The sequence below is a fragment of the Rhinichthys klamathensis genome, unplaced genomic scaffold (genome assembly GCF_029890125.1).
Source record: "Rhinichthys klamathensis goyatoka isolate OS25496 unplaced genomic scaffold, OSU_Roscu_1.1 h1tg000035l_1, whole genome shotgun sequence".
NCBI lineage: Eukaryota > Metazoa > Chordata > Actinopteri > Cypriniformes > Leuciscidae > Rhinichthys > Rhinichthys klamathensis.
Genome location: NW_026606583.1, coordinates 1,017,501 through 1,038,813, shown reverse-complemented (window position 1 = coordinate 1,038,813; position 21,313 = coordinate 1,017,501). Strand labels below are relative to the sequence as shown.

General features: G+C 45.1%; 5 non-coding genes across 5 annotated transcripts; all 5 read left to right on the top strand.

Annotated features, from left to right (window-relative positions):
* Window positions 1–266: 266 nt before the first annotated feature.
* Window positions 267–348, top strand: trnal-uag (transfer RNA leucine (anticodon UAG)). The gene has a single exon. It is a non-coding gene; the product is annotated as a tRNA-Leu (tRNA).
* Window positions 349–5,286: 4,938 nt separating this feature from the next.
* On the top strand, window positions 5,287–5,368 carry trnal-aag (transfer RNA leucine (anticodon AAG)). Its single transcript has one exon. It is a non-coding gene; the product is annotated as a tRNA-Leu (tRNA).
* Window positions 5,369–5,590: 222 nt separating this feature from the next.
* trnal-uag (transfer RNA leucine (anticodon UAG)) lies at window positions 5,591–5,672 on the top strand. Its single transcript has one exon. It is a non-coding gene; the product is annotated as a tRNA-Leu (tRNA).
* A 15,132-nt stretch (window positions 5,673–20,804) lies between these two features.
* On the top strand, window positions 20,805–20,886 carry trnal-aag (transfer RNA leucine (anticodon AAG)). Its single transcript has one exon. It is a non-coding gene; the product is annotated as a tRNA-Leu (tRNA).
* A 222-nt stretch (window positions 20,887–21,108) lies between these two features.
* Window positions 21,109–21,190, top strand: trnal-uag (transfer RNA leucine (anticodon UAG)). The gene has a single exon. It is a non-coding gene; the product is annotated as a tRNA-Leu (tRNA).
* Window positions 21,191–21,313: the final 123 nt, after the last annotated feature.

The window sequence follows — 21,313 nt, the reverse complement described above, 5'->3', positions numbered from 1 at the left end:
CTCCAGTCTCTTCGGGGGCGTGGGTTCGAATCCCACCGCTGCCAAGACAGCATTTTAGAAGGCACTCGTGGCTGCTATGCCTAAGCGAAAACACTGGAGAAGTGACACTGCTTGCTCCCGGTCTCTTCCAAACCCTGCCGCTTTTGCTTTCCTTGGCCGAACTCGGCGTGCTTCAGAGCCTGACGATGAAGGTCCGCACCCAACGTTTAATCTATTTATGAAAAAAAAAATGGCCAGAAAACGGCCCACGAATCGAGCCACGTCAGGGTAGCGTGGCCGAGGGGTCTAAGGCGCTGGATTTAGGCTCCAGTCTCTTCGGGGGCGTGGGTTCGAATCCCACCGCTGCCAGCAGTGATTTTAAAGAGGGCCAGACACCTTAAGAGTGCTCCGAAAAGGCGCAAAAGCGGCTGAAAATCTGCACCCTCTTGAATCAGGGACGGTAATAATGTCACTTCAAAAATGAATTTAAACATAATAATAACAAATGTCTAGTCTATAATGATGGAGTTAGCCAATTTGACTCATTGAGATTTTTTTGGTGATCTGACAGCTACCTCATGATTTTGAGTTTAACTGCGACACAGCTGGCTGCCATTTTGGAGGATGGCCCAAAGGCTTTGATTAGGTAAATCAGGTGTGTTTGATTAGAGATGGAATTGCAATCTGCAGGGAGGGGGGCCTCCAGGAGTGTAACTGCGTCCCCCCTGTATTTAGGAGGCCTTTCCACCTGTCGAGGTGCTCCTTCAAGGCACGTAGAATTTCGACGGATTTAACTGTGGAGAAGAGAGACATTAAAAGAAAAAATTGGCGAAAATGGCCCACGGAAGGTGCCCTCACAAGGTAGCGTGGCCGAGCGGTCTAAGGCGCTGGGTCTAAGGCGCAAAAGCGGCTGAAAATCTGCACCCTCTTGAATCAGGGACAGCAATAATGTCACTTCAAAAATGAATTTAAACATAATAATAACAAATGTCTAGTCTATAATGATGGAGTTAGCCAATTTGACTCATTGAGATTTTTTTGGTGATCTGACAGCTACCTCATGATTTTGAGTTTAACTGCGACACAGCTGGCTGCCATTTTGGAGGATGGCCCAAAGGCTTTGATTAGGTAATTCAGGTGTGTTTGATTAGAGATGGAATTGCAATCTGCAGGTAGGGGGGCCTCCAGGAGTGTAACTGCGTCCCCCCTGTATTTAGGAGGCCTTTCCACCTGTCGAGGTGCTCCTTTAACCCCCTGAGGTCGGATGACGCGCGGGCGCGTCAACTCAATGTTTACTCAATGTTTCTATTAATATCTCCGCGATTGTGCAGCACACATAAATGGTTCTGATTTTGCCGTAATCGACAGATTCTCAGCTTCAACGTCCTTATACTCGCGAGATCATATGTGACTCACACAGAGAGCAAGAGGGAAGACAAGATGGTCATTCACCAAAAAAAAAAAAAAAAAAAAAAAAAAAAAAAGATGGTCATTCACCGTGCGTGATTGGTGGGCTAGCTTGCCTGTCTGCATTTTGTGTGAAACCAACCAATAGATGCGGTTGAAATCCCTAAGTACCCTCCCATCTCCTCACAGTGAGGAAAATACCAGCTGACATGGAGAGAGAAAGAGTAAAAAAGTCCGCGAAAGAAAAAGTCCGCGAAAAAAACATGGCAAAAATATATATAAAGAAGAGGAAAAGTAAGAAGAAGACGAGGAGAGAAAATGGCGAAGACATTGACATTGAAAGACGCACTTGCGGCGATTTTGGATAGCAGCGACGAGGATGAAAGGCGAGTTTCCGAGCCTGATGGATTTTCTTCTGATGAAGATGAGGATTATGATCACAGAAGAGATCCAGTTGAGGACGGGTAAGCGTATTTATTTTATAAAAACCTCGTTCGCATAGTGACCATCTTGGCTAAAATAAGCTGCGCTGTGCTGCTTTGACAAATTGACTGCGCCTTTAGCAAAGTGTTTACTTTATGTAAAAGTTATTTTCTTGTGTAAAACCGGGGTACACTTACAAATAGTAACGTTGTAGGCTGTTCTTGCTGGTCTCCTTATGATAACTAATGTAATATTTATTCACCTCAATTCACAATTTGAATAACATTAGGCCTATCTCTTGTAGTGATGAATCGATATGGTTTGGCCATTGACCTTTTTTATCATATTGTTTATACTTGTATAGATGTGGCTTGATCTTTCATATAATTTTATTTATGTTTAGTAGGCCTATATTTATACTGAATGTAAAATTATAAATCTCTGTGGAGTTTTGAAATGGAAGAGACAGTATTCCCACATCTCATTCAGGTGTTATTTGCTGTGATTTGGGGTGGACAGGATAGCTAGCACATGTGATAAATTGGAATAACGTTAAAATAAGTCAAATCCTCACACATCTTCCACATTCTTGTTAGGTGGAGATTGGTGTGTGTGTGTGTGTGTGTGAGAGAGAGAGAGAGAGAGAGAGAGAGAGAGAGAGAGAGAGAGATGTAAACTTTATGTTTTTGTGTTTTTTCAGAGAGGATTCACAGCTACCAGGGCCCAGTGTAACACAGGCAGCCTCACCTGTGCCTGCCACCAGGTCACCACCAGCCCCTACACCGCAGTCATTCTCACCAGCCCGGCCAGCCAAGAGGTTCCGTACCCCCCAGCATCAACCAGCACCCCCACCTACACAGCAACCATCATCACCAACCCGGCCAGCCAAGAGGTCCCGTAACGCCCAGCATCAACCAGCACCCCCACCTACACAGCAACCATCATCACCAACCCGGCCAGCCAAGAGGTCCCGTAACCCCCAGCATCAACCAGCACCCCCACCCACACAGCAACCATCATCAGCAACCCGGCCAGCCAAGAGGTCCCGTAACGCCCAGCATCAACCAGCACCCCCACCTACACAGCAGCCAGCTCCACTGTCTTGGAAGACGGAAAAAGACCCAGACATCGCTCCCCCTGTCTCCAGGTTTCAACCAGCTCGAACACCAGGGCCACAGCTCAGCTCCACTTCCACATATACACCACTCGACCTCTTCAAACTTTTCTTCCCTGTACAAATCATACAAACACTGTGCCAAAACACAAACAAGCAGGCTGCTAAACAAATGGCACAGGGAAAGAAATATAAATGGTTAGATGTGAACATTGGGGAGTTTTACAAGTACATTGGACTGCTTCTGTACATGGCCATGGTGAAACTTGACAGCATTGCAGATTACTGGAGACAGAATCTCTTCTTCTCTTTGCCACTTCCAGTACAGATCATGCCACGGGACAGATACAGAGCACTTTCTTGGAACCTTCACCTTAGCGACCCTGAAGAGGATGTCCAGAACGACAAAAAAAAGGGCACAGCCGACCATGACAAACTTTTCAGACTGAAACCCCTGATGAACACCATCAAAAATGCCTGCAAGTCATTTTATCATCCTCACAGAGATGTGGCTGTGGATGAAAGAATGGTTGCATCAAAGGCCAAAACTGGGATGACGCAGTACATGAAGGCAAAACCGATAAAGTGGGGATTCAAGTTGTGTGTCTTGGCAGACTCACGGAATGGCTATACAGTGGACTTTTCCGTTTACACCGGCAAAAGTGACATCCCCTCTGGACATGGCCTTTCCTATGATGTTGTGATGTCCCTGGTACAACCAGGTTACCTTGGCACAGGCTACCACATTTACATGGATAATTTTTATTCAAGCCCCAAACTCTTCAGGGCTCTCCATGAGCAAAAATTTGCTGCCTGTGGGACCTACAGGGAGAACCGCAAGGACTGCCCTCGGACAACAAATAACGCCCTCACAAAAAAATCAGAAAGAGGCTCCATAAGATGGATCCGGGACGGGCCCCTCATCTATGTGAAATGGATGGACACGAGAGAAGTATCAGTCTGCTCCACACTTCACACAGCACACTCTGGTAACACTGTTCAGAGGAGGGTGAAACAACAAGATGGCTCTTGGACAAAGACATCAATCCCCTGTCCCACACCAGTTTTGGCGTACAATGAACACATGGGGGGAGTTGATCATTCAGACCAGCTCATTCAATATTACTCTGCACAACACAAAACAATGCGCTGGTACAGACACCTGTTTTACCATTTTCTGGACATTGCCACCACCAACAGCTACATCCTCCACAAGGAACTCTGTCTGGCCCAGCAAACAACACCCATGACACACAGAGCTTTCATGGAGGAGCTGACTGCTGAACTCTGTGGTAAGCCTCTTCACACTGCTCCGGTCCCGGTACCTGCAGGTCATATTCCTGTGCCAATTGCCGTTCATGCAGCAGATTCTTCCACAAAAGCCACCACAGGTCGCAGCAGGTGTGAGCATTGCCAAAGCCAAGGCCAGAGAAAGGACACACCTTGGAAATGCAGGGAGTGTGGTGTTGCGCTTTGCATGCAGCTGGACAGAAACTGTTTTGCAGCATGGCATGACAGCTGAAAAACTGAAACATGAAAACATGCACATTGTGTATATATTGTAAATAGTGGTAAGTTTCTGTATTATATATATATTTCTAATATATAGTTCATCTTTGGTTTGAATTTTTTTTTTGACATGTAAAACATGAAAATGTGTACATTTTGTGAATATTGTTAGTAGTGAGTTTTTTTCACAAAGTAAACATTTTGCTTGAAAGAAAGACCTGTTGTAATGCTACTTTTTCATTTGCACACATCCCATAAAGCTTGATATGTAGTAGGAAGTTATTTTAGTCCTATTTTATCTCAGTCCCTCTAACATTTGGTGAAGGTAGAGTCACAGACAAAACTTGTACTAAAAAACGATTTTTCAAAAATGTCACTTTAGACAATTATTATTCATTATCTACTATTTTATTCATATATTACACTCCTTTTGTGACCCTAAGACTTTGGGAAACCCATTTCAAGGACCAAAATAATTCGTCCACATGAGTAATGGTATGTTTTCACAAGAGATTTGAAGAATTTCAAAAATCGGACTTAAATTTTTCACCTTTTAGAGACCGATTATCCCTCTCTCTCTCTTTAGACAATTCTCCAGGACAAGTGGTGAACTCACCAGTAAGAGAGCTGGGTTTTCTCTGCACATTTTGATATAAAACATGTGGGATTATGTTATGTAATTACCTTTAAAAGGTGAATTTAATAAGATTTGTAAAATCGAAGGAAAAAGTGAAAAAATGCCCTTAGACCTCAGAGGGTTAAGGCACGTAGAATTTCGACGGATTTAACTGTGGAGAAGAGAGACATTAAAAGAAAAAATTGGCGAAAATGGCCCACGGAAGGCGCCCTCACAAGGTAGCGTGGCCGAGCGGTCTAAGGCGCTGGATTAAGGCTCCAGTCTCTTCGGGGGCGTGGGTTCGAATCCCACCGCTGCCAAGACAGCATTTTAGAAGGCACTCGTGGCTGCTATGCCTAAGCGAAAACACTGGAGAAGTGACACTGCTTGCTCCCGGTCTCTTCCAAACCCTGCCGCTTTTGCTTTCCTTGGCCGAACTGGGCGTGCTTCAGAGCCTGACGATGAAGGTCCGCACCCAACGTTTAATCTATTTATGAAAAAAAAAATGGCCAGAAAACGGCCCACGTATCGAGCCACGTCAGGGTAGCGTGGCCGAGGGGTCTAAGGCACTGGATTTAGGCTCCAGTCTCTTTGGGGGCGTGGGTTCGAATCCCACCGCTGCCAGCAGTGATTTTAAAGAGGGCCAGACACCTTAAGAGTGCTCCGAAAAGGCACAAAAGCGGCTGAAAATCTGCACCCTCTAGAATCAGGGACGGTAATAATGTCACTTCAAAAATGAATTTAAACATAATAATAACAAATGTCTAGTCTATAATGATGGAGTGTAGTGGCAATTTTAATGATATTCATTGATCTTTAGTAAAATATAGATGATTCAAAGAATGTCACATGTGTGTCTCTCACTTGTAGTGAGAGAGGATTCTGTTTATGTACCTGGGGAGGCAGAAGAGGGAGACACTCCAGAGAACAGACGAACAAGGACCTCTGACCTAGATGTCAGAAGGCCACTTAGTGCAGGGGAGCTTAGTGGGCCAACTAGTGACGTCTATGGAAAACTACTGGGAGGAAGGCTCTGGGGGGAAGAAGGCCTTGAAACTAAGATAAAAGCTAGTTCAGTCTGTCTGGGGGGGGGTGTCACTCTTCTGCACAGGGTAACAACTGTGTATTAGACTGCTCCTATTCTTGCAAGAATAAATACTTCTATTTTATATAATTTGACTCTGAGTGTCTCTTACGCAGTGATGTTTGTTTGAGATGAATTTTTGCCACAACAGTTTTGGTGTCAGAAGTGGGATTCCTTGGACGTGCCTCCTGGACCTGAGATCGGACGGTGTTTGGCCACCTGGACTAAGTAAGTTCCAGCTCTACCTCGTAAACTTGAGAGAGAGGGGCCGACCGATATCAGGGCCGGGAGAATCGACCACTGGAATCTAAAGAACCCGCAGGTGGCAACAGAAGCATCTCTGGTAAGAGACAGTTCAATTTATTTTCTTTTGGGTAAGTTAATTAAATTCAGTTTAATTGGGGAGAAGAGTAAAATTGAACCATATTGGCTGAAGGCTGTTTCTGTGGTACGTAATCTGAGATTAATTGAGATCTATATAGATCAAGAAATTTCAAACAGATACGAGGGAAAAATCTGAGATTAATTGAGGTCTGTAACAGAACAAGAAATTTCAAGCAGATAAATAATCTGGGATTAAGTGAGAACTGTAACAGATCAAGAGATTTCAAACAGATAGGTACCCTGAAAATTAGTTGTTCCACGACGGAGCAAATTGTTTTTAGGTACTGAGGCTAATTAGGGGGAACCAGAATTTTTTGGTAAACCATAATTAGGAGGGCACTAATAGTGCAACCCGACCGATTTGGGTTAAAAGAAAGAATCGGATTTGTTTAGGGACGCCTAACAGATTAAAGAAAATGCGCGTTGAAGAGAAATCCACAGAGAACAGAAAACAGCCAGTATGGGAAAATCTCAGAGTAAGCATGCCAAATTTGATACACCGGTTTTCTGTAGAACTAGGAAAGTATGGGGGGAAATGTATGTTTTAGATATTGGAAAAAAAACTGAGAAAATACCATGATCATGAGCTACCATGAGCACAAATAGACTAAGAGTGTGCGAGAATCAGTGGAACAGGGCAGCGGGACAAAAGGTTGTTGTGGCTGCGTTCAACATGTGTGTAAAAAATGTGAACAGATAATGGATTGTTCAGTTGAAGATAAAATGTCGAACTGCCAGGAGAAATAATGTTTTTACTTCTTCATCCAGTAAATGGATGCATGACATTAGATGTCTATAGAACTTAAATTTATATGACAAGGATTGAAGTAGCAAGAAGCAATAAGGCTGTCTGTGTGAAATAGAGGGAACGGTAAGTGAGACTTGGTGGAAGAGGGAAGTGAAAAAAACAAAAAGGTTGGTGTGTGAGATATGTGTGTGTGGGGATTGTTCAAACAATCATGTACTGGTTAGATAATGAAGGGTCTGGCATGTTTGAGAAAAGAAAGGAGAGGATAATGAAGGAACTGGCATGTAGGGAAAAGAAAGGAGAAATATAGTAGAAAACTATATGTGATGAAAATAGACATGGTCTGATAGAATTTATGGAAGTCAAATGTAAAATGTTTAAATGATATGAAAAGTTTTAGAATAAAATAAGGCATTGTATGATTGACAGGGATTAACATGATATGAAGAATGTTTTAAGCAGAATGGGGAGCAATTCTAGATTTTGATAAAATAATGATTGAAATGATGATATATCTGCCTTATTTTATTAATCCATCCATCCATCCATCTTCTTCCGCTTATCCGGGGCCGGGTCGCGGGGGCAGCAGTCTAAGCAGAGATGCCCAGACTTCCCTCTCCCTGGACACTTCCTCCAGCTCTTCCGGGGGGACACCGAGGCGTTCCCAGGCCAGCCGGGAGACATAGTCTCTCCAGCGTGTCCTAGGTCTTCCCCGGGGTCTCCTCCCAGTGGGACGTGCCCGGAACACCTCCCCGGGAAGGCGTCCAGGAGGCATCCGAAACAGATGCCCGAGCCACCTCAGCTGACCCCTCTCGATGTGGAGGAGCAGCGGCTCTACTCTGAGCTCCTCCCGAGTGACCGAGCTTCTCACCCTATCTCTAAGGGATCGCCCAGCCACCCTGCGGAGAAAGCTCATTTCGGCCGCCTGTATCCGGGATCTTGTCCTTTCGGTCATGACCCAAAGCTCATGACCATAGGTGAGAGTAGGAACGTAGATTGACCGGTAAATCGAGAGCTTTGCCTTACGGCTCAGCTCTTTCTTCACCACAACAGACCGGTACATCGACCGCATTACTGCAGAAGCTGCACCGATCCGTCTGTCAATCTCCCGTTCCATCCTTCCCTCACTCGTGAACAAAACCCCAAGATACTTAAACTCCTCCACTTGAGGAAGGATCTCTCCACCAACCTGAAGTGAGCAAGCCGCCCTTTTCCGACTGAGGACCATGGCCTCGGATTTGGAGGCGCTGATTCTCATCCCAGCCGCTTCACACTCGGCTGCAAACCGTCCCAGTGCACGCTGAAGGTCCTGGTGTGAGGGGGCCAACACGACAACATCATCCGCAAAGAGCAGAGACGAAATCGCGTGGTCCCCCAACCTGACACCCTCCGGCCCCTGGCTGCGCCTAGAAATTCTGTCCATAAAAATTATGAACAGAACCGGCGACAAAGGGCAGCCCTGCCGGAGTCCAACATGCACCGGGAAGAAGTCTGACTTACTACCGGCAATGCGAACCAAGCTCCTGCTTCGGTCATACAGGGACCGGACAGCCCTTAGCAAAGGACCCGGGACCCCATACTCCCGGAGCACCCTCCACAGGCCGCCTCGGGGGACACAGTCGAATGCCTTCTCCAAATCCACAAAGCACATGTGGACTGGTTGGGCAAACTCCCATGAACCCTCCAGCACCCTGTAGAGGGTATAGAGCTGGTCCAGTGTTCCACGGCCTGGACGAAAACCGCACTGTTCCTCCTGAATCCGAGGTTCCACTATCGGCCGTATTCTCCTCTCCAGTACTTAGCATAGACTTTCCCAGGGAGGCTGAGAAGTGTGATCCCCCTGTAGTTGGAACACACCCTCCGGTCCCCCTTCTTAAAAAGAGGGACCACCACCCCGGTCTGCCATCCCAGAGGCACTGTCCCCGACCGCCACGCGATGCTGCAGAGGCGTGTCAGCCAAGACAGCCCCACAACATCCAGAGACTTGAAGTACTCAGGGCGGATCTCATCCACCCCCGGTGCCTTGCCACCGAGGAGTTTCTTGACTACCTCGGTGACCTCAGCTAGGGTGATGGACGAGTCCACCTCTGAGCCCCCAGCCTCTGCTTCCTCAATAGAAGACGTGACGGCGGGATTGAGGAGATCCTCGAAGTATTCCTTCCACCGTCCGACGACATCCCCAGTTGAGGTCAACAGCTGCCCACCTCCACTGTAAACAGCGTTGGTAGGGCACTGTTTCCCTCTCCTGAGGCGCCGGACAGTTTGCCAGAATCTCTTCGAGGCCAGCCGATAGTCCTTCTCCATGGCCTCACCGAACTCCTCCCAGGCCCGAGTTTTTGCCTCCACAACCACCCGGGCTGCAGTCCGCTTGGCCTGCCGGTACCTGTCAGCTGCCTCAGGAGTCCCACAAGCCAACCAGGCCCGATAGGACTCCTTCTTCAGCTTGACGGCATCCTTTACTTCCGGTGTCCACCACCGGGTTCGGGGATTGCCGCCTCGACAGGCACCGGAGACCTTACGGCCACAGCTCCGAGCCGCCGCTTCGACAATGGAGGCGGAGAACATGGTCCACTCAGACTCAATATCTCCAGCCTCCCTCGGGATCCGGTCGTGGCTCTGCCGGAGGTGGGAGTTGAAGATCTCTCTGTCAGGAGATTCGGCCAAACGTTCCCAGCAAACCCTTACAGTACGCTTGGGTCTGCCGTGTCTGTCCAGCTTCCTCCCCCGCCATCGGATCCAACTCACCACCAGGTGGTGATCAGTTGACAGCTCCGCCCCTCTCTTCACCCGAGTGTCCAAGACATACGGCCGCAGGTCAGATGAAACGACCACAAAGTCGATCATCGACCTACGACCTAGGGTGTCCTGGTGCCACGTGCACTGATGGACACCCTTATGCTTGAACATGGTGTTCGTTATGGACAAACTGTAACTAGCACAGAAGTCCAATAACTGAACACCGCTCGGGTTCAGGTCGGGGGGGCCGTTCCTCCCAATCACGCCCCTCCAGGTGTCACTGTCGCTGCCCACGTGAGCGTTGAAGTCCCCCAGTAGAACGACGGAGTCCCCCGTCGGAGCACTTTCCAGCACTCCTCCCAGAGACCCCAAGAAGGCCGGGTACTCTGCACTGCCGTTCGGCCCGTAGGCACACACGACAGTGAGAGACCTATCCCCGACCCGTAGGCGCAGGGAAACGACCCTCTCGTTCACCGGGGTAAACTCCAGCACATGGCGGCTGAGCTGGGGGGCTATAAGCAAACCCACACCAGCCCGTCGCCTCTCACCATGGGCAACTCCAGAGTGGTGAAGAGTCCATCCTCTCTCAAGGAGTGTGGTTCCAGAGCCCAAGCCATGCGTAGAGGTGATCCCGACTATCTCTAGTCGGAACCTCTCAACCTCACGCACGATCTCAGGCTCCTTCCCCGCCAGCGAGGTGATGTTCCACGTCCCTAAGGCTAGTTTCCGTGTCCAGGGATCCGGTCGTCGAGGCCCCCGCCTTCGACTGCCGCCCGATCCTCTCTGCACCGGCCCCTTACGGCTCTTCCTGCAGGTGGTGAGCCCACTGGAAGGCGGTCCCACGTCGCTCCTTCGGGCTGAGCCCGGCCGGACCCCGTGGGGAGAGGCCCGGCCACCAGGCGCTCGCATACGAGCCCCAACCCCGGGCCTGGCTCCAGGGTGGGGCCCCGGCTGCGCCATACCGGGCGACGTCACAGTCCTTGTTTTATTGTGCATCATAAGGGGTTTTTGAACGAATACCCTTATTTTATTAATGTTAAGAAAATAAGGGTATTGAAGCAAGTAGCTATAATGGTTGTCTGTGTAATTTACGGACTGAGTGGTATAATCTGTTTTGGAGAAACAGTAGAGATAAGACTGAGACAATAATGTGATGGAAGGAAAAAAGGCTTCAAACCAGTGGAAATGAAAATAATGATGTACAAATTGTTACACTTTATGAAGAGTAACGGAACAGTCCGGGAAAATAAATAAGTAAATAAATAGTGAGACAGAAGAGAGCAAATGCTGTAAACAGCTCTGCTCTGAAGATCTCACTTTGAAGAGATTTGCAGATGATGTTTTGTAAAAGATAAGCTGGGATAACAGCAACAGTACTTGTAATTAGTGTTGTTGATGATAATACCAAATTAGTAAGGTGTAAAGACAGCTATGTCCAAAGATTCTGGAAATCAATAATGTAAAATGTTCTGCCAATAATAATGATGAAGATTATCATTTGGCTATTGTGATTGAATCCGCCATTGGTGGATGGTCAAAGGAATACAGAGAACTGCTTATCAGTGGGTCTGTTTACATTCCTGAATGGGACACTGCTTCAAGGGTGTGCAGTTAAGTTGAAGCCCTTTGGAAGCTCACAGTGATCAAACTGCAAGGTGTCTGATGCTGTAGTTGAGGCTGACACACGAACCAACCAGATGACAGAGATTGTCTTGACTGTGGTCAGTAGGACCATTTAACACGTGACACATTTCTGATAATAATGTAGGGTTGAAAATAGATCAGTGTTTAAATGACGACAGTGACAATTTTTTGGTCTGAGAAATAAGAGATATAAAATAAGGTCAAAGATTGAAGTCTTAAAGTGAATCCTTTTGTGACTCCAACAAATGTGAGTTGCAAAATATGTAAAGGTAATATAGAGAGACAGATCTCAAAGATGATTTATAATAACTGCAAAAGATGCAGAGTAGCCTTGTCAAAGTTAGTGTGAATCCTGATTGGAGACTGATAAACTCCTAGAAGAGAAAACTTTTGAAGTCAGATATTAAGTTATGGTAATTGAGAACTTGACAACTAAAATTGAGATTGAGAAATGTGAAACGTTATTGAGAACTAGAATAATTACCATTATGTAAGAACAAATAAGCAGAAGCAGTAGGCTACTGAATTAACAGTTGCTAAATGTAAAATGTGTTGAAAGGCATCTGATTAAACAAACAGCTTGAAAAGTTGACCATGAAAGAACTAGAAGCTGATGTTTTGCTTTCAAAAGATAAGTTTGTTATGGGCTGTATTGAAACAGTTCGCTTATCTAAAATCTGATGTGTGCTGTGCCTGAAACTGCCAGTGTGACAGAGACTCAATCTGAGTGGAAATTTGTAATGTCTAAATTCCCTGAGGTGGGCAAAAGACAAATATAAATAATATGTTTATTTGAAACCGTATGTAATTTCTGGCAAAGATGCCTTAAGCTGGGATAGAGTTAAAAGATGATAGATAAATGTTTGATGTTAGAAGTATATGAGAGAGCAGTGCACCATCCAATAGAGTCTCAGAGTCTCTTTCATTCAATGAGTCAGCTAAAAGCTGGTATCTGTGATAATAAGTAAAGCACAGTGTTTCAGTTGAAGATCATAGACACAGAGATGTTTTAAAAATAAAACTGAATGACTTTAAAGAAGTATTTAAAACAATAATACAGATAGAGATGACATTTTGATTAGCTTATTTTAGGACCAGTAACTTCTTTGTCTCATTTAGTCTCCACCATTCAGGACCGATGGCTCCGGCTACAGATGAAGTACACTGAATGTACGGTTGTGATCTAAATTCACTGAGTATAATCCAAGTAGCTAGGTTGCTGCTTTTAAGATAGTTAATGGATTTAAGTGATTAAATACTGTTGTTATTGACCTGTCTCCCTGTGTGAACACTATTAGGCAATCCGAATGGCTCTGGTGACTCTTGAACGTGCCTTTCCTAAGCTCTAGAAAACAGCTGAGTTCTGTTGAAGCAAACAGCCTGTGATGGGAAAGAGCGCTCACCAGTGGGCACGAGTGACCATCTCTATGACGGGTAAGACCTTCTATTGGCCAGACAGGGGGCAACCCAAGCCAGAGTGGATCACGTAAAGTCACTGGCATCTCAAGATGGAGGTGTTTATGTGAGAAAGGTATGAGAGTGGAGCGGATGACTGTGAGGCCAGCAGCATCCTTTATCGTTAGGGCGGATGAGCTGTGAGGAGTTACAGGCAGTCTGACCCAGAAACGTGAGTGTTCCTCTAATACCAATCACCAGAAACCGCATTCATTGTATGGCTTGTTTTTTTTATTTGTGACAAGCGTCTGCAAATATGCCAGGGGAAAACACCCTGATGGAGATTATAGATAAAGGGCTAACAGGAGTGGGCTTTCAAGAGCCAGCTGAGGCCATGAAGTGATTCCCATTAGTTGTTGTGGAGACAGTAGCAAAACTTTTTATGTACTGGTTTGCCTTATGGGCAAGGAAAATCATAGTGTTGATTTTGAACTAATAGGTCTATGACATAGTTTTAACTCCTGAAGGTCGTTAGACATGGTGGTGGCTAAAGATGAAGACAGCTCTTGTAGATTTAAGAAAAGTCTGGATAACAAAGGTGAATGGTCAAAGATTAGTGTAACGAATTTAATATTACATTTTATATAAGTTACAGTCTTAGAAATTTATTTATAGTGAGAGAGACTGCCTGAGTTGGAGGAAGGGATGGTAACTGTGTCTGTCTTTCTGTTATCTGCCTGCTAGAGCAAGCTGAAGCAAAATAATGATAATGAAACAAAACAACCCAGCTGACTTGTCTAAAAATCAAATGAATAATGAACAAGACGTGCTTTGAAAGTGGTTAAGATACCATGTAAAATTAGGTAGAAGCTACAGGAAAAATGGAAAGGTTAAAATCTTATTTAAAATTTAAATCTTTTAGCAATAATATAAAGAAAAGTGAACATTGAGAATGAGCAGTTAACATATGTGTGTCTAGTATGAGTGTGTGTGATGGTGACAGCACTTTATGTCTTGTATGTATTAGTTTGGGGCACTAATATTCCGCCTGAATGGTGTGTATATTGCGTCATTAACCTCTGGAATGAGTTTATCATTACAGATGGGTTAAGGCAAATGACAAATTTTAAAGAAGCTGATAATTCTGATAAAAAGACAATACAGAACATGGGACAAGCTTTAAGTTGATTGGCCATCAAGCTCTGTCTGGTAGTAATACTTTTGTCAATGTAGATTTGAAGATCAGTTTAAGTAAATTGGAATTGTGTAGTTGTAGATCAACATCTGGCATGGGCTGAGATAAATGAAAATGTTGTAGATTTGAGGGAAACAACAAAGTGACATATTGGCTAAGTCAACATGAAATTATCAAGAGAGCCTCTCACATTTATGATTATTGTGAACAAAGGGGGAGAAATGATTGACTGACATTGACCAAGTCTGTACAGCACGACTTGACCTGATAGGGACAATTGATGACTTTGGAAATGTTTGTAGATGACTGACTTGAGAGACCAAACAACAGGCCTGAAAAGCAAGATTCGCTGTGAGACTGAGGGCCGTTGCCTTTCAAATACTTCGATAAGAAGATGAGATTGTGGCTTTAAGTGAAGAATGTAATATTTTTGTTTCAGAGGCAGAGAAAGATGTCTGGAGGGAATTTGTCTGAAGGACAACGTTTGGGTTAGTGTTGATGGCAAACTTTATAAAAACACTATGTTAAATGTTATGTTAAATTGATGCTCGAGGTGTGTCGTGCATCAAGAGGGAGATGGTATAACAATTGCCAAATATGGTTTATTAAGGGGTTCACAGTTGCTGAATAAATGTTGGGAGAACACTAGGGGTAATTTGATAAAAGCCCTGAAAGAAGCCATTTTTTCTGCCTAACAAAATTGATGTCTGTGAGTGTGCACACACCAATAACAAAGATTGTTTCAACAGGAAACGCCAGGGCATCGAAGGCCACGGGAGAACAGTAGACAAAAGAAACTACGTAGTTTACTATCTGACAATAACCTCGAAATTTGTTTCTCTTTACAGAGAGCATGCAGGATTGCGAGACAGGGCAAAATGTGCCAATAAAATGATGGTTATGGATGAATTTGGCTAACTATCCTGGCCTGGGTTATTATTGTGGCAGAAAGGTGCTACACCTGCGCAGCGCATAACTTAAAATTTTCCTTTTACAGAATGTCAGGATGGATTGGATCAAACAGAACTAATTCTCTTCCAAATGTATAAATATTGTGTGGACATGAGGACAGGGGTTGAGTGTTTTTCAGGGTAAAAGGACCCCGAGTGCTATTAAGTGAGCAAGAAATTATCCGGAGATAATGTTTTAGGTTGTTGATTCCACAGGTCACACCAAAGGGGACGAGCTGCTAGACAAGCGGCCACTAACAAAATACTTAAGGTCTCCATTCACAGGTGACAGTTCACTCCAGTGGGGGTGCGGTCGTGATATAAGGGAAAACCTTATAAGGATCAGAAAATGGTTGGAGAGTGTGACACCTGGGTCCAAGCCTCTCACCTACACCAACAGGCCACAACCATCCCATAGTCCATGGGGCGAACGAGATGATCAACACGCCTGGAGGAGGATGTGAACCAACTAATGGTTTAAGAATGTGGTTTTGTGATTATTTTGAGGATTTTATTTGATTAAATCAAAATAGGGCTTAGTATTGATACACAGTAGATCAAAAGATTTGATTGGTTACTTATTCATTAGGAAATATTTAAGGAAAATGTTTTTGGGAAGAGAAGATCTATTAATTAATGTAAATTGTAGTGATAATTGTTGAAGCTTATTAAGTAGAACCACAGCATGTTTGAATTGAAAGTTAAAGGTAAAAGAACACGGAACGTCCATGGGGCGAACGAGATGATCAACACAACTGATGGTTTAAGTTTAACAGAATAATCTGTTTTCGTGATGATTTTGTTTGATTGAATCAAACTAGGTATTGATTTGATTGTAAATGTAGAAAATATATTGATTGTGTCTGTAATGGAAATATTAGAGTTAATATTGAACAACTGCATTGGTTAGAAGAATGGATAAAATTATAAGACTTCTCTGGTTAGATTTAGTTAAATATGGCATTAAATAGAGCTTACTAAATTGAATTAGAAGTGAACAAAATATGGTTAGGAAAACCGAGGTGAAATATGGAGATGGGCGTAGATTAATGGAAAAGGCTTAATGATAGGAGTTAGGATTGTTATTCTAATAATTTTGTTATTCATGGGGGAATATGATTACAGTGACAGGTGAAACATGCTGTCTGTTCAATTGGTGAAAATGACAGTCTATCCCAAGGATGAACAAAATTATGCGACGATACAGGTAGCGGGAGCTACAGTGAGATATGTGTTAAATGTATGTTCTGTTTGTTTTTCTTCTATTTGTTTATTTTCTGAGAAAGATTAAGGGCAAAAGATTTAAAGAAGGTTACAAGCAGCGGTCATCCGTGTTACGAGATGGCGTACAAAGATAGGGTTTGAAACTGAGTGATTTTTATTATACTTTATCTGTTTGTTTCCTTACTATGTTATAACTACCTTTTTCCTTACTGGCGTGACTGAGGGTCTGTTTACAGGAGCGCAGGAACAGTGATTTCTCGCTTAGCCCGGCGTCGTAAAAATGTTTACTTGCTAGCTAAAATATTACGGGGCCTTTCCCCCACAAAAACAGCCTTATGCTTCTTCATTCTAAACTTTTCTTCACAGGTTCAAGGAGAGTGATCATTTATGCAAAAAATCAGAGATGAAGAGTATAAGTGTGATGATATGACTTAAAATTGGTTTTATTGTTTATTATTGTGATTATGGGTAATCAGAATGATAAAAAGTGAGGAGTTGTAGTGGCAATTTTAATGATATTCATTGATCTTTAGTAAAATATAGATGATTCAAAGAATGCCACATGTGTGTCTCTCACTTGTAGTGAGAGAAGATTCTGTTTATGTACCTGGGGAGGCAGAAGAGGGAGACACTCCAGAGAACAGACGAACAAGGACCTCTGACCTAGATGTCAGAAGGCCACTTAGTGCAGGGGAGCTTAGTGGGCCAACTAGTGACGTCTATGGAAAACTACTGGGAGGAAGGCTCTGGGGGGAAGAAGGCCTTGAAACTAAGATAAAAGCTAGTTCAGTCTGTCTGGGGGGGTGTCACTCTTCTGCACAGGGTAACAACTCTGTATTAGACTGCTCCTATTCTTGCAAGAATAAATACTTCTATTTTATATAATTTGACTCTGAGTGTCTCTTACGCAGTGATGTTTGTTTGAGATGAATTTTTGCCACAACAGGAGTTAGCCAATTTGACTCATTGAGATTTTTTTGGTGATCTGACAGCTACCTCATGATTCTGAGTTTAACTGCGACACAGCTGGCTGCCATTTTGGAGGATGGCCCAAAGGCTTTGATTAGGTAATTCAGGTGTGTTTGATTAGAGATGGAATTGCAATCTGCAGGGAGGGGGGCCTCCAGGAGTGTAACTGCGTCCCCCCTGTATTTAGGAGGCCTTTCCACCTGTCGAGGTGCTCCTTCAAGGCACGTAGAATTTCGACGGATTTAACTGTGGAGAAGAGAGACATTAAAAGAAAAAATTGGCGAAAATGGCCCACGGAAGGTGCCCTCACAAGGTAGCGTGGCCGAGCGGTCTAAGGCGCTGGGTCTAAGGCGCAAAAGTGGCTGAAAATCTGCACCCTCTTGAATCAGGGACAGCAATAATGTCACTTCAAAAATGAATTTAAACATAATAATAACAAATGTCTAGTCTATAATGATGGAGTTAGCCAATTTGACTCATTGAGATTTTTTTGGTGATCTGACAGCTACCTCATGATTTTGAGTTTAACTGCGACACAGCTGGCTGCCATTTTGGAGGATGGCCCAAAGGCTTTGATTAGGTAATTCAGGTGTGTTTGATTAGAGATGGAATTGCAATCTGCAGGGAGGGGGGCCTCCAGGAGTGTAACTGCGTCCCCCCTGTATTTAGGAGGCCTTTCCACCTGTCGAGGTGCTCCTTCAAGGCACATAGAATTTCGACGGATTTAACTGTGGAGAAGAGAGACATTAAAAGAAAAAATTGGCGAAAATGGCCCACGGAAGGTGCCCTCACAAGGTAGCGTGGCCGAGCGGTCTAAGGCGCTGGATTAAGGCTCCAGTCTCTTCGGGGGCGTGGGTTTCGAATCCCACCGCTGCCAAGACAGCATTTTAGAAGGCACTCGTGGCTCCTATGCCTAAGTGAAAACACTGGAGAAGTGACACTGCTTGCTCCCGGTCTCTTCCAAACCCTGCCGCTTTTGCTTTCCTTGGCCGAACTCGGCGTGCTTCAGAGCCTGACGATGAAGGTACGCACCCAACGTTTAATCTATTTATGAAAAAAAAAATGGCCAGAAAACGGCCCACGAAATGAGCCTCGTCAGGGCAGCGTGGCCGAGGGGTCTAAGGCGCTGGATTTAGGCTCCAGTCTCTTCCGGGGTGTGGGTTTGAATCCCACTGCTGCCAGCAGTGATTTTAAAGAGGGCCAGACACCTTAAGTGTGCTCCGAAAAGGCGCAAAAGCGGCTGAAAATCTGCACCCTCTTGAATCAGGGACAGCAATAATGTCACTTCAAAAATGAATTTAAACATAATAATAACAAATGTCTAGTCTATAATGATGGAGTTAGCCAATTTGACTCATTGAGATTTTTTTGGTGATCTGATAGCTACCTCATGATTTTGAGTTTAACTGCGACACAGCTGGCTGCCATTTTGGAGGATGGCCCAAAGGCTTTGATTAGGTAATTCAGGTGTGTTTGATTAGAGATGGAATTGCAATCTGCAGGTAGGGGAGCCTCCAGGAGTGTAACTGCGTCCCCCCTGTATTTAGGAGGCCTTTCCACCTGTCGAGGTGCTCCTTTAAGGCACGTAGAATTTCGACGGATTTAACTGTGGAGAAGAGAGACATTATAAGAAAAAATTGGCGAAAATGGCCCACGGAAGGTGCCCTCACAAGGTAGCGTGGCCGAGCGGTGTAAGGCGCTGGATTAAGGCTCCAGTCTCTTCGGGGGTGTGGGTTTGAATCCCGCCGCTGCCAAGACAGCATTTTAGAAAGCACTCGTGGCTGCTATGCCTAAGCGAAAACACTGGAGAAGTGACACTGCTTGCTCCCGGTCTCTTACAAACCCTGCCGCTTTTGCTTTCCTTGGCCGAACTCGGCGTGCTTCAGAGCCTGACGATGAAGGTACGCACCCAACGTTTAATCTATTTATGAAAAAAAAAATGGCCAGAAAACGGCCCACGAAATGAGCCTCGTCAGGGCAGCGTGGCCGAGGGGTCTAAGGCGCTGGATTTAGGCTCCAGTCTCTTCCGGGGTGTGGGTTTGAATCCCACTGCTGCCAGCAGTGATTTTAAAGAGGGCCAGACACCTTAAGTGTGCTCCGAAAAGGCGCAAAAGCGGCTGAAAATCTGCACCCTCTTGAATCAGGGACAGCAATAATGTCACTTCAAAAATGAATTTAAACATAATAATAACAAATGTCTAGTCTATAATGATGGAGTTAGCCAATTTGACTCATTGAGATTTTTTTGGTGATCTGATAGCTACCTCATGATTTTGAGTTTAACTGCGACACAGCTGGCTGCCATTTTGGAGGATGGCCCAAAGGCTTTGATTAGGTAATTCAGGTGTGTTTGATTAGAGATGGAATTGCAATCTGCAGGTAGGGGAGCCTCCAGGAGTGTAACTGCGTCCCCCCTGTATTTAGGAGGCCTTTCCACCTGTCGAGGTGCTCCTTTAAGGCACGTAGAATTTCGACGGATTTAACTGTGGAGAAGAGAGACATTATAAGAAAAAATTGGCGAAAATGGCCCACGGAAGGTGCCCTCACAAGGTAGCGTGGCCGAGCGGTGTAAGGCGCTGGATTAAGGCTCCAGTCTCTTCGGGGGTGTGGGTTTGAATCCCGCCGCTGCCAAGACAGCATTTTAGAAGGCACTCGTGGCTGCTATGCCTAAGCGAAAACACTGGAGAAGTGACACTGCTTGCTCCCGGTCTCTTACAAACCCTGCCGCTTTTGCTTTCCTTGGCCGAACTCGGCGTGCTTCAGAGCCTGACGATGAAGGTACGCACCCAACGTTTAATCTATTTATGAAAAAAAAAATGGCCAAAAAACGGCCCACGAAATGAGCCTCGTCAGGGTAGCGTGGCCGAGGGGTCTAAGGTGCTGGATTTTTGGCTTCAGTCTCTTCGGGGGCGTGGGTTCGAATCCCACCGCTGCCAGCAGTGATTTTAAAGAGGTCCAGACACCTTAAGTGTGCTCCGAAAAGGCGCAAAAGCGGCTGAAAATCTGCACCCTCTTGAATCAGGGACAGCAATAATGTCACTTCAAAAATGAATTTAAACATAATAATAACAAATGTCTAGTCTATAATGATGGAGTTAGCCAATTTGACTCATTGAGATTTTTTTGGTGATCTGACAGCTACCTCATGATTTTGAGTTTAACTGCGACACAGCTGGCTGCCATTTTGGAGGATGGCCCAAAGGCTTTGATTAGGTAATTCAGGTGTGTTTGATTAGAGATGGAATTGCAATCTGCAGGGAGGGGGGCCTCCAGGAGTGTAACTGCGTCCCCCCTGTATTTAGGAGGCCTTTCCACCTGTCGAGGTGCTCCTTCAAGGCACGTAGAATTTCGATGGATTTAACTGTGGAGAAGAGAGACATTAAAAGAAAAAATTGGCGAAAATGGCCCACGGAAGGTGCCCTCACAAGGTAGCGTGGCCGAGCGGTCTAAGGCGCTGGATTAAGGCTCCAGTCTCTTCGGGGGCGTGGGTTCGAATCCCACCGCTGCCAAGACAGCATTTTAGAAGGCACTCGTGGCTCCTATGCCTAAGCGAAAACACTGGAGAAGTGACACTGCTTGCTCCCGGTCTCTTCCAAACCCTGCCGCTTTTGCTTTCCTTGGCCGAACTCGGCGTGCTTCAGAGCCTGACGATGAAGGTACGCACCCAACGTTTAATCTATTTATGAAAAAAAAAATGGCCAGAAAACGGCCCACGAAATGAGCCTCGTCAGGGTAGCGTGGCCGAGGGGTCTAAGGCGCTGGATTTAGGCTCCAGTCTCTTCGGGGGCGTGGGTTCGAATCCCACTGCTGCCAGCAGTGATGTTAAAGAGGGCCAGACACCTTAAGTGTGCTCCGAAAAGGCGCAAAAGCGGCTGAAAATCTGCACCCTCTTGAATCAGGGACAGCAATAATGTCACTTCAAAAATGAATTTAAAC